The following is a 9,233-nucleotide window of genomic DNA, read 5'->3' as shown; positions in this document are numbered from 1 at the left end:
AATATTTCAGTGTATTATTGTCATTTACATCAAAAAACTTCCAATATTAATCTTCAAACTCTACTTTTTAACATATGTTGTAGATGTAGTTGCATCGGTTACCTTGAATTACCAATTACATAATATAAAATTCCCTAGAATTTGAAAATTTGATTTTTTTATTTAAAAATTTAAAAAAATCTAAAAACTAACATAAAAAACTCGCCTACGGGTCGTTTTCTAGACCTGGGATTCGTGCGCCAAATCAACCCTTATAAAACTCGTCCAAAAATTTCATCACAGTTTTTTTAGCAGCAACATCTAAAATCGTTTCCTCGGAAACGCATACGCCTTCAGGCAGGCGTGTGTGATTGGTTATCTTAAAATCGTTTTCATTTTAAAACTAATATACTTTTCACGGGTGTTGTTGTAGAATCCTTGTTGGATTAAATATTAAAATTCACAGTTAACAGCTGACGTGCGAGTTCTGGGACACCTCTATAAATGAGTTTACTACATAAAGAAGGTCTTTTATCGTATTGTTTCTTATTAGATACGCAAGTGTTGTTCTAATTTTTAAACAATAAATTTACGATATTTTCTAAGTCCGTGAACGTCAAATTTAAATAACGCGCAAAATTATAGGACTTGCGCACAAGTATGGAATGGCCTGGGTCATTTAGCCTCTCGTTTTAAAACACGATACGTACAAAACAACCAAAAACAGTATAAAAAGTAATTAGCCATACTTAATTAAATGGCCCACTGTTTCGATATTCATAAAAGCGATAGGCCGTGCCCGCATGCCCCTCCTGAGAAACAGAAACATGTTTTATGAGTTATTATTTTCAAGCTGAAAGTCTGCGGGATGCAGGGATTGGATTCGGGAAAATTTGTAAGGGTGGAACTTTAATTTCTTCTTTAAAATGGTTAGGCAACTTCCATATGACAAGCCTGTAAAGTAAGGAAAAGGAATGACGGGATTTTTAATGGTAAGAATTATTATATTATTAGGCCCTGCATTAAATGTGCCCAACAAAGAACTTTGGATGCGTGTGTTTTAAATAAGAATCACACCCTTTTGGAGTGAAAGTTTTCGCATTGAGTTTCGAGGGCTTTGTTCCATTCTACCTCGAACGTTCTCGACTACATCTTCTGTGAGTGTAGATGTTCTACTTGTAGGTTTCGTCTTTTTCACATCACCTGTTTGCAGGTAACGTTGCACCAACCTCGTGCAATGCTGCCTAAACGCAACTAAGGTAACAACTGGCTCGGGAAACATTTGTTGAAATTGGTGAAATGCATCGTTCGTGCTCCGTGGAATACTGTCAACCGTTACCAGCATCAAAATTTCCAGTCAGAAAATACGCCATACCAATAAAAATATCTTGCTCTAGTGTGAAAACCATTTTAATTAATAAATTGATACAAAAATGACACTTGATTTTGAAGTTTGAATTTGCCCGTCAAAATTGACAACTGAAAATGTAATGCTACCAACTTCACTGAGATTTTTATCATGTTGTCATTGTTGCCAACAGTTTCAGTCCTTGTTGATCACTCTGTATAACACAGACATATAACACAAAAATTAATAAATATTTAGAGCTCTCTGTTGCTATGAGAAATCTTTGGTATTTAGAAAAAAATTCGATTGTACCACTTATAATTTCAGCAACGGGAATAGTACCGCAATCTCTTTTTAAAAATTTAAAAACTCAAGATTTAGGTAACACATTGGTAGTTGAAATTCAAAAAGGTATATTATTATACTCATGTCATATGTAAGGAAGTTCCTTAACATTGACACAGAACATAATAAAACACAACAAAGTCAAAATGTGGAGGCGAGACGCCGGTAATTATGTTGATAAGCACTGCACTATTACTTGATAGTAATATCCGTAATAGTGTAGGTATGTACTATGTATGTATGTACTATGGCGGACAAAAAATTTTGAACGATCAAATTTGGCATATCAAAAAATGTCAATGTAAGCTGCCCTTTACTGTTATTATGACGTTTATAAATTAAATCGAAAAATTGACGGTTTGAAGCAAACGTCTATCAAGTTTATAATTTAGTGATACAATGTCAGCCGTATCTGAATTTACTAAAGCCAAAATAGTAACCTTTCACCAGAGGGGTAGGTATGTTGTAAGGGCAAATGCGGAAGTGGGAACACACTGGGACGGTGGTTCGGCGTCCAGTTTCTGGAAGAAGGCGGGTGTCTTCTGTGGAACAGAACGAGGCACCCCCGAACTATCACCGAAATCTGTGCCTGTCCATGAGGAACAGATTGCTCTTGGTTGTACAACAAAATGGAGCAATGATCAAATATTGACTTCTTCAGTTTTAGTTGTAAAGTATTTTTTTATTTTAAACTTTTAATTTTAAGTTTAATAAATAAATGTTATAATTTGTTAGTATTGTGGATTGATCTGTACTTTGAAATTTTTTGATATTTGCGTACCAAAATACAACCTGTTGGGTCGTTCTGTCTTGATGTAAATAGAACTAAATTTGGTTTCATCTATGATGAAGACATTCCTGATTTTGTGTTGATGCTAAACCTCTAAGAACTAGGTAGGTAGGTACGTATCTACATTCTACACCACTCGATAGTCTAGGGGCTGCAGCGACTTTCGCAATTTCGACGGCAAAGACGAAACGATTAATATTCACCATTCGTGAGCCGACATAGGCACACCAAAATTTTTGTGTTAATCTATAATTGACTAATTTGTCACTGGTGACATGACAAGAAAGGCAAAAATAAAAAATGAGGTTAGTTGACCATAAAGCCAGTTTTACATTTATATGTCAAAGGAATAACAAGTCGTTCAAAATTTTTTGTCCGCCATAGTACTCCGGCAAAATTGCCGTGCCCGGGTGGTGGAGGGTTCAGATAACAAAGTCAAAATGTGGAGGCGAGACGCCGGTAATTATGTTGATTAGCACTTCACTATAACTTGATAGTAATATCCGTAATAGTGTATGTACTCCGGCCAAAGCCAGTCGATTAATAAAGTACCGACACGATTTGACGTTTACATAAAAGGCAACCGTAACGATATTTTCGCTGCAAGAGGCGCTGATATCGCTATTTTGACTGGCTTTGGTGAACATTTGTTCACCAAAGTCCATGGATTTATTAGTAATAATTAGTAATTTATTAGTAATAATTAGTAATTTATTACTAATAAATCCATGCCAAAGCCAGTCAAAATAGCGATATCAGGGCCTCTTGTAGCGAAAAAATCGTTACGGTTGCCTTTTATGTAAACGTCAAATCGTTGTCGGTACTTTATTAATCGACTGGCTTTGACTTCGACAAAATTGCCGCGCCGCCGGGTGGTGGAGGAAAATAATAATGTATTTGTCAATAAAATAAATAAACATGTACTGTAAATAAACTTTATTGTAACAGAAATCAGTGACAAACATCCGGAGGCTTGTGCGACGACACAGGAAACTCTTCTTAAGTTCCTACACAATTTTCTGTTAAATTATTATTCATATAAATAAGAATATCAGATTACGAAAAGATGTACAATAGAAAACACAATGAACTAACTACTTAATACCTAATACCACAACCACTAAATAAGAAATAATAGTTTTCCTGGACAATACTGAAGGAAGGCAACGTCAAATTCTTTAGTTAGAATAGAAAGAAAAAATACCACAACTGGGAGATATTATAAAATTACTCTCAGATTGGATTTTGTGAAGACGAATAGGTAAGAGGTTTCGACGTCTGTCGTAGTTATAACATTTAAATAGCTTTTTTAAACATTTTGTAAAATAGTCCATTTTCATTCTCTAACAAACGAGATGGACGGTCAAACTCAACAATACCACCCCTGTCCAAAACAATGACCTTGTCATATTCCAAAACGTAATCTAATTTATGCGTTATAATAATGACCGTACAACATGCAAGTTCTTCTAATACTATTTTATGTATCATATTTTCAGTTTGTTGGTCCACACTTGCTGTCACCTCATCCATAATCACAATTTTACTTTTGCGAATAATCGCTCTTGCCAAACATAGAAGTTGCTTTTGACCAAGGCTTAAATTCGAATCAACGGTACTAATCTTGTAGTCCAAACTAGAAAATACTATGTCCAAATTGACCGCCTTAAGTGCATTCCAGATTTCAGCATCTCCATATTTTCCGGAAAAGTCAATGTTTTCTCGGACTGTTCCCGTGAACAAAGCTGGATCCTGCGAAATTACAGCAACATTCGATCTCAGAGTCTCTAAAGGAAGAGTTGCAATGTCGACTCCGTCTATAAATATTTGTCCTTCAAATTTGTGCAATCGCAGAATCGTGGAAATCATCGTCGATTTTCCAGCAGCTGTTCGGCCGACAATAGCGATTGTCTCTTGAGGCTCCACGATAAAATTTAAATTATGCAAGACATAATTGTCGGAGTCGTAGGTAAGGTAAACATTGCTAAATTTTATTTCTCCTCTCTGGGGCCAACCATCAACCAAAATACCATTTATGTGTTCTTGAGTCTGTTCAGTGTATTCTAGGATGCGTCCGACTGATGTCAATTCAGTTTCCATCTTGCTACCTCTGCGAAATACCAGGTCTATAGATTTCTTGAAGAGGGCAGGTTGCGAAAGCACAAGACCAACATGTGCGGCGGATATATCTACAAGACATGCGAATTTTTCAAGTAAACTCTTACGAAGAAATTTAGAGATCTGAACCAACATAAGTAGAGATAAGAAGCAGAAGTGTAGAGATCCTGGTGGCTGTCAAATTCGTCGATTAGAATATGTTCTACTTTTGGACATCGTATTGTTGGCAGTCCTTCAGCGCTGGCATTTACATGACCAATGAATGAACTCCTAGCTGAAATTAGTTTATAATAAAAAAACATCTGACATAATGTACTCACTCGAAAGTTCTAATTGTTTTAGGATTTTTCCAACTCTTACGAAGAATATAATTGTTGCGATAGGAAATGTACTGAATACTAAACAAATTGTGAGGAATGTTAGATTTACCGATCCCATTAAAATCGTTATTCCAATTGTTTCTGCAAAAGCCTAAATCCGAATTATTAAAACCAATATAATGTAAATTCTCACTCTCAAAACCAAGTACATGGAATAAGGTACTCTTTCGTCAACATATAATAAATCTTCTGAAAATCTGTTCAAAATGTTACCAATATAGTGAGTACTAAAGAATCCCATGGAAGCATTCACTATCCTTTCAAATAGTAGTGCGTGGAGACTTATTGACGCCTTTCTCGCAAGCAGATAAAATATGACAGATCTTAAGAACGATAGTATTGGTACTGTTACTGAAATAACTGGAAATAAATAAATCATCTGGTGACGATTTTGCATGGAATTTTTGTAACTGTCACTATGTGTATTATTGTAAATTGTGTAACTAAATATTCGATGCTCAGTATTAATCCTGTAATAGGTTTCTAGAATCTTGTCGATGTTAGAATGATTAACCTTACCAATTATTTTCTAATTTTCGTAAACTAGTTTTCGAGATTACAACCACACCAAATACAATGCAAATAGAAACAAACATAATGAACCCACCACCATGTGCTATCAGTTTCTTATAATTTCTCAAGTTTATCATTTCCGGCATTACCTTTTCTTCATATATATTTCTTTCAATTCTATTTTCTGAAATCAAATGTGTGGTTTCATTAATATCTGACTCAACGACACCAGCCTCTTCTTTACAATTGTCTTCGGTCCAAGCAAGCCCTTGATTACGAAGATCTTGTTGAATCAAGGTTGCGGATAAATTCATACGGAATTTTGCTGTTCGATCATTTAAGATTTGGACGATATCTGCTCGACCAATATGTTTTGGGTTCTGGGTGACCAGAACCACCAACTTGTCTTGCAGAAATTGTTTTATGCATTTTTCAAAAATATAATCAGCAACAAGTACATCCAGATTAGCCAAGCAATCGTCCAATAAATAAATTTCACAATCTAGATAGATTTGTTGGCCTTTGCTTAAGTTCACTCCTCTCTCAGCTACAATAAAATCATCACCTCCAGGGAGAGATTGTATATCGTACAGAAGAGCACACATTTGGAGTACCTGCAGATATCGCTCTTTATTATACTTTGCTCCAAATAAAATATTTTGCTTAATCGTAGATGCAAAAAGCCAAGGTTGTTGAGAGGCATAAGAGATTCTACCGGTGACGCTCAACACTCCCGCAACTGAGTGATACTCCTCTAGTATGACTTTCAAAAGCAAAGTTTTTCCACTTGCAGTAGAACCAGTTATGATAGTCAGGCCATTATTAATTTCACAGTTGACATTTTCTAATATTTTATGGTCTCTGGAGAACACATCTACGTTTGATAGAATGATTTTGGCTGGAATTTTCTCGTCATTCTTGTGTTTAGATGGCGGTTGTGTATCCATATTTCTAAGAAATTTTCCAATTCTTTTAAGGACAGCTATTAACTTTATCATTTCATGCATGCCTCTGGGAATAAATTTATTAAGAGCGACTGCTAAAGATTGCTTACTGGAGATCAAAAAAAAGATGGTCTCAATTTTGATTTGATTTCCTAACCATATGGAGCAAGTTATAAAAACGTAGGTCAATGCGTTCAGAATGGTTGCCGAAATGGTAAATTTAGCAAATAGCAGTAAGTATATCTTGTAAATTAGGGAAACTTCTTCTCTAAAATTGTGAGAAAATAAATATTGACTATGACTCAATTCTAACAATCTGGATTGAATTAAACGGAAAAGTACCTAATTATCCACTAGAACTAGAGCACTAGTGCTCAACAAACAAATGGTGTTACTTAATCGTATTGATAATATTCAGTCTACTTACGTTCTAATAATAGAAACCTTTTTCCGATAACTGTCGCCCCAAATATAGCACATTATTGTTGTAATGGCATCTAACATTTCCTTGGTTGCCTGATACCTGATGTCGGTTTTCTTCAAAGTTTTGATTTTCATTGAGGCCAATATTTTAGCCAAAGCCACTATAAAAGAAATTTTAAAAAAATCATTTATTTTCTTATTTAACTTGAATTAAGATGATGATAAAAAATAAACCCAATAAAATGGCAACTGAAGGGCCGATTTCTACATAAACTACATAGCAGGTAGTTAAAAATCGAAGGGATTTGCAGCCAGCCGTAGTTGAGTATAAAAGAGAAATATCAAATTCGTTGACATCTCTAGTGATTACAGTTATTATTTTGCCGAACGGTATATTGTCATGTTGAGTTATCTTGAGCACTTTTCTGTAAATCAAAGATGTTAAACCTGTTCGTATTTTTACACCAAGCGCTTCAAGCCTCAAGACAAAGTTATTTTTGTACAAGAGTTCTGTAAACTCGACAACCACAAAAGCAACTCCGAGAAAATATGCTTCAGTCTTGTTAAAATTATTGTGTTTGTTGGCAAAATTGGATATAAATTTCTTTACAATCTTTGGTCGCACAATTCTGCAAACAATGAAGATCATTAATTTGTGACAATATTTCTGGAATTACAACGTTATTGTTATGGGAATGACTTGAGTAAATATGAGAAGCAGATATTGTTTTCCAAAACAACTCCATACAATTTTAAACATTGATGGATCGTTTTGAAGACTCTGCTTATTCCAAATTGTTTCTAGTTTATCTCCCAACATCTGCGATTTGAAAGATGGTAGCACTTCGTAAATATCATCTTCATTTTTTACCCCTCTTCTAAAGATATTTTTCATGTGGCTAGGATTTAAGAAACTTTTTGTGTTTGCTATTTTAAAAATAAATTTCGCTTACACGAAAAGGAATTTTAAAAAGAAATTCGTTGTTTCTTCCGGGTTAACCGGTCTTTGTCTTGTTTTAACATGATCCATTATCTAACATTAACTAACAACGCTGTATGACAACACTGAAATATCCTTGACTTCCTTTTTGTTGCCTGGCAAACTTTAAACCATGATAACATTCTTTTAATTATTAATGATATTGGGCCGTATCACGACACCCTTATTAAATTTAATCATGACTCTAATTAGGATGGTGACGCATTCATCTCTTTCTGGCACGTTATAATTGCATAAATCTATATCGTTTTATGTTTATTTTAATCACAACTTTAGTTATCGGCAACTTTAATAATGGTGTCGTGATACGGCCCATTGTCATTAGCTGCATACATTTAAAATTATCTTTTGTTCATTTGCTTGTCGTTGTTGTTTACATAAATTTGGGCAAATAATTTTTGACAATAATTTTAAACTCCCACATGAAGAGAATTGTTCTTATAGGTTTTACTGGACACTCAAATATTGATAATTAGAGAGCGGATTTTATGCAGTATAAAATGTCAAAATATGCCCATAAATATGCAATCAAATCCTTTGAATCTTTGAAGTATGCAGCAATATGTACTATTAATTCAAAATATGCAAGTATCTATATCGAATTACCTAAAACCAGGATTTTGAAGTTTGGCTTTGACAAGAGGATTACATAATGAAATATTGAATTCTTCTTGTTCATTTTTTCTAGAGGTTTCCCCAAATAACGATTATCGTAACAATATTTGAAAAAGTTTGGTTTTCTTCAAGGTTTCTAATTTTCATTATGTGCTGCGTGATTTAAAATTTTCGTTCACATATTATGATCTAAAATAATTTAAACATTCAAAACATTAAGAGACAGTTTATAGAAAGAGAATTAAATATTTAATGCGAATTAAATTTTAATGCGCGAATTCGAAACTTCGATTGGTTCACTCTGATCACGTGTTCAGTTAATCTCGCATTTGATTACGATTAACTTAATTTCGCTTCTGTAAACTGGCCCTAAAATTCTAAATCAAATTAATTTCGTAATATGTATTACATTTAGAACTTTTCATTATGATATTAGCTTAAATTAAAATATTCAAACACAAAACAATAATCAACACTAATTGAATTAATATGACTTCATTATGATTTTAAATTTTTACGAAAACCATTAAAAACAATAACGTAACGTAGGTAACTTACCATTTTTCCACATGCTGTATAAAACACCCTTTCGTCCATAGGGAGCTCGTTTATATTTTTGATTCACACCGCAACCAAATTGTTTTTCACTTTCGGCAGCTTAACTTTAGAAAAACTTCAAATCTAGACTTCTTGTTCAGGTAATTGTTTTCGAATGAAAGCTTAAATTTTGTGCAAGAACATTTTGTTCATGAATTGCGAAAAATTATTCCAGAAATTA

The sequence above is a fragment of the Tenebrio molitor genome, chromosome 5 (genome assembly GCF_963966145.1).
Source record: "Tenebrio molitor chromosome 5, icTenMoli1.1, whole genome shotgun sequence".
Taxonomy (NCBI): Eukaryota; Metazoa; Arthropoda; class Insecta; order Coleoptera; family Tenebrionidae; genus Tenebrio; species Tenebrio molitor.
This window is presented reverse-complemented; position numbering follows the sequence as displayed.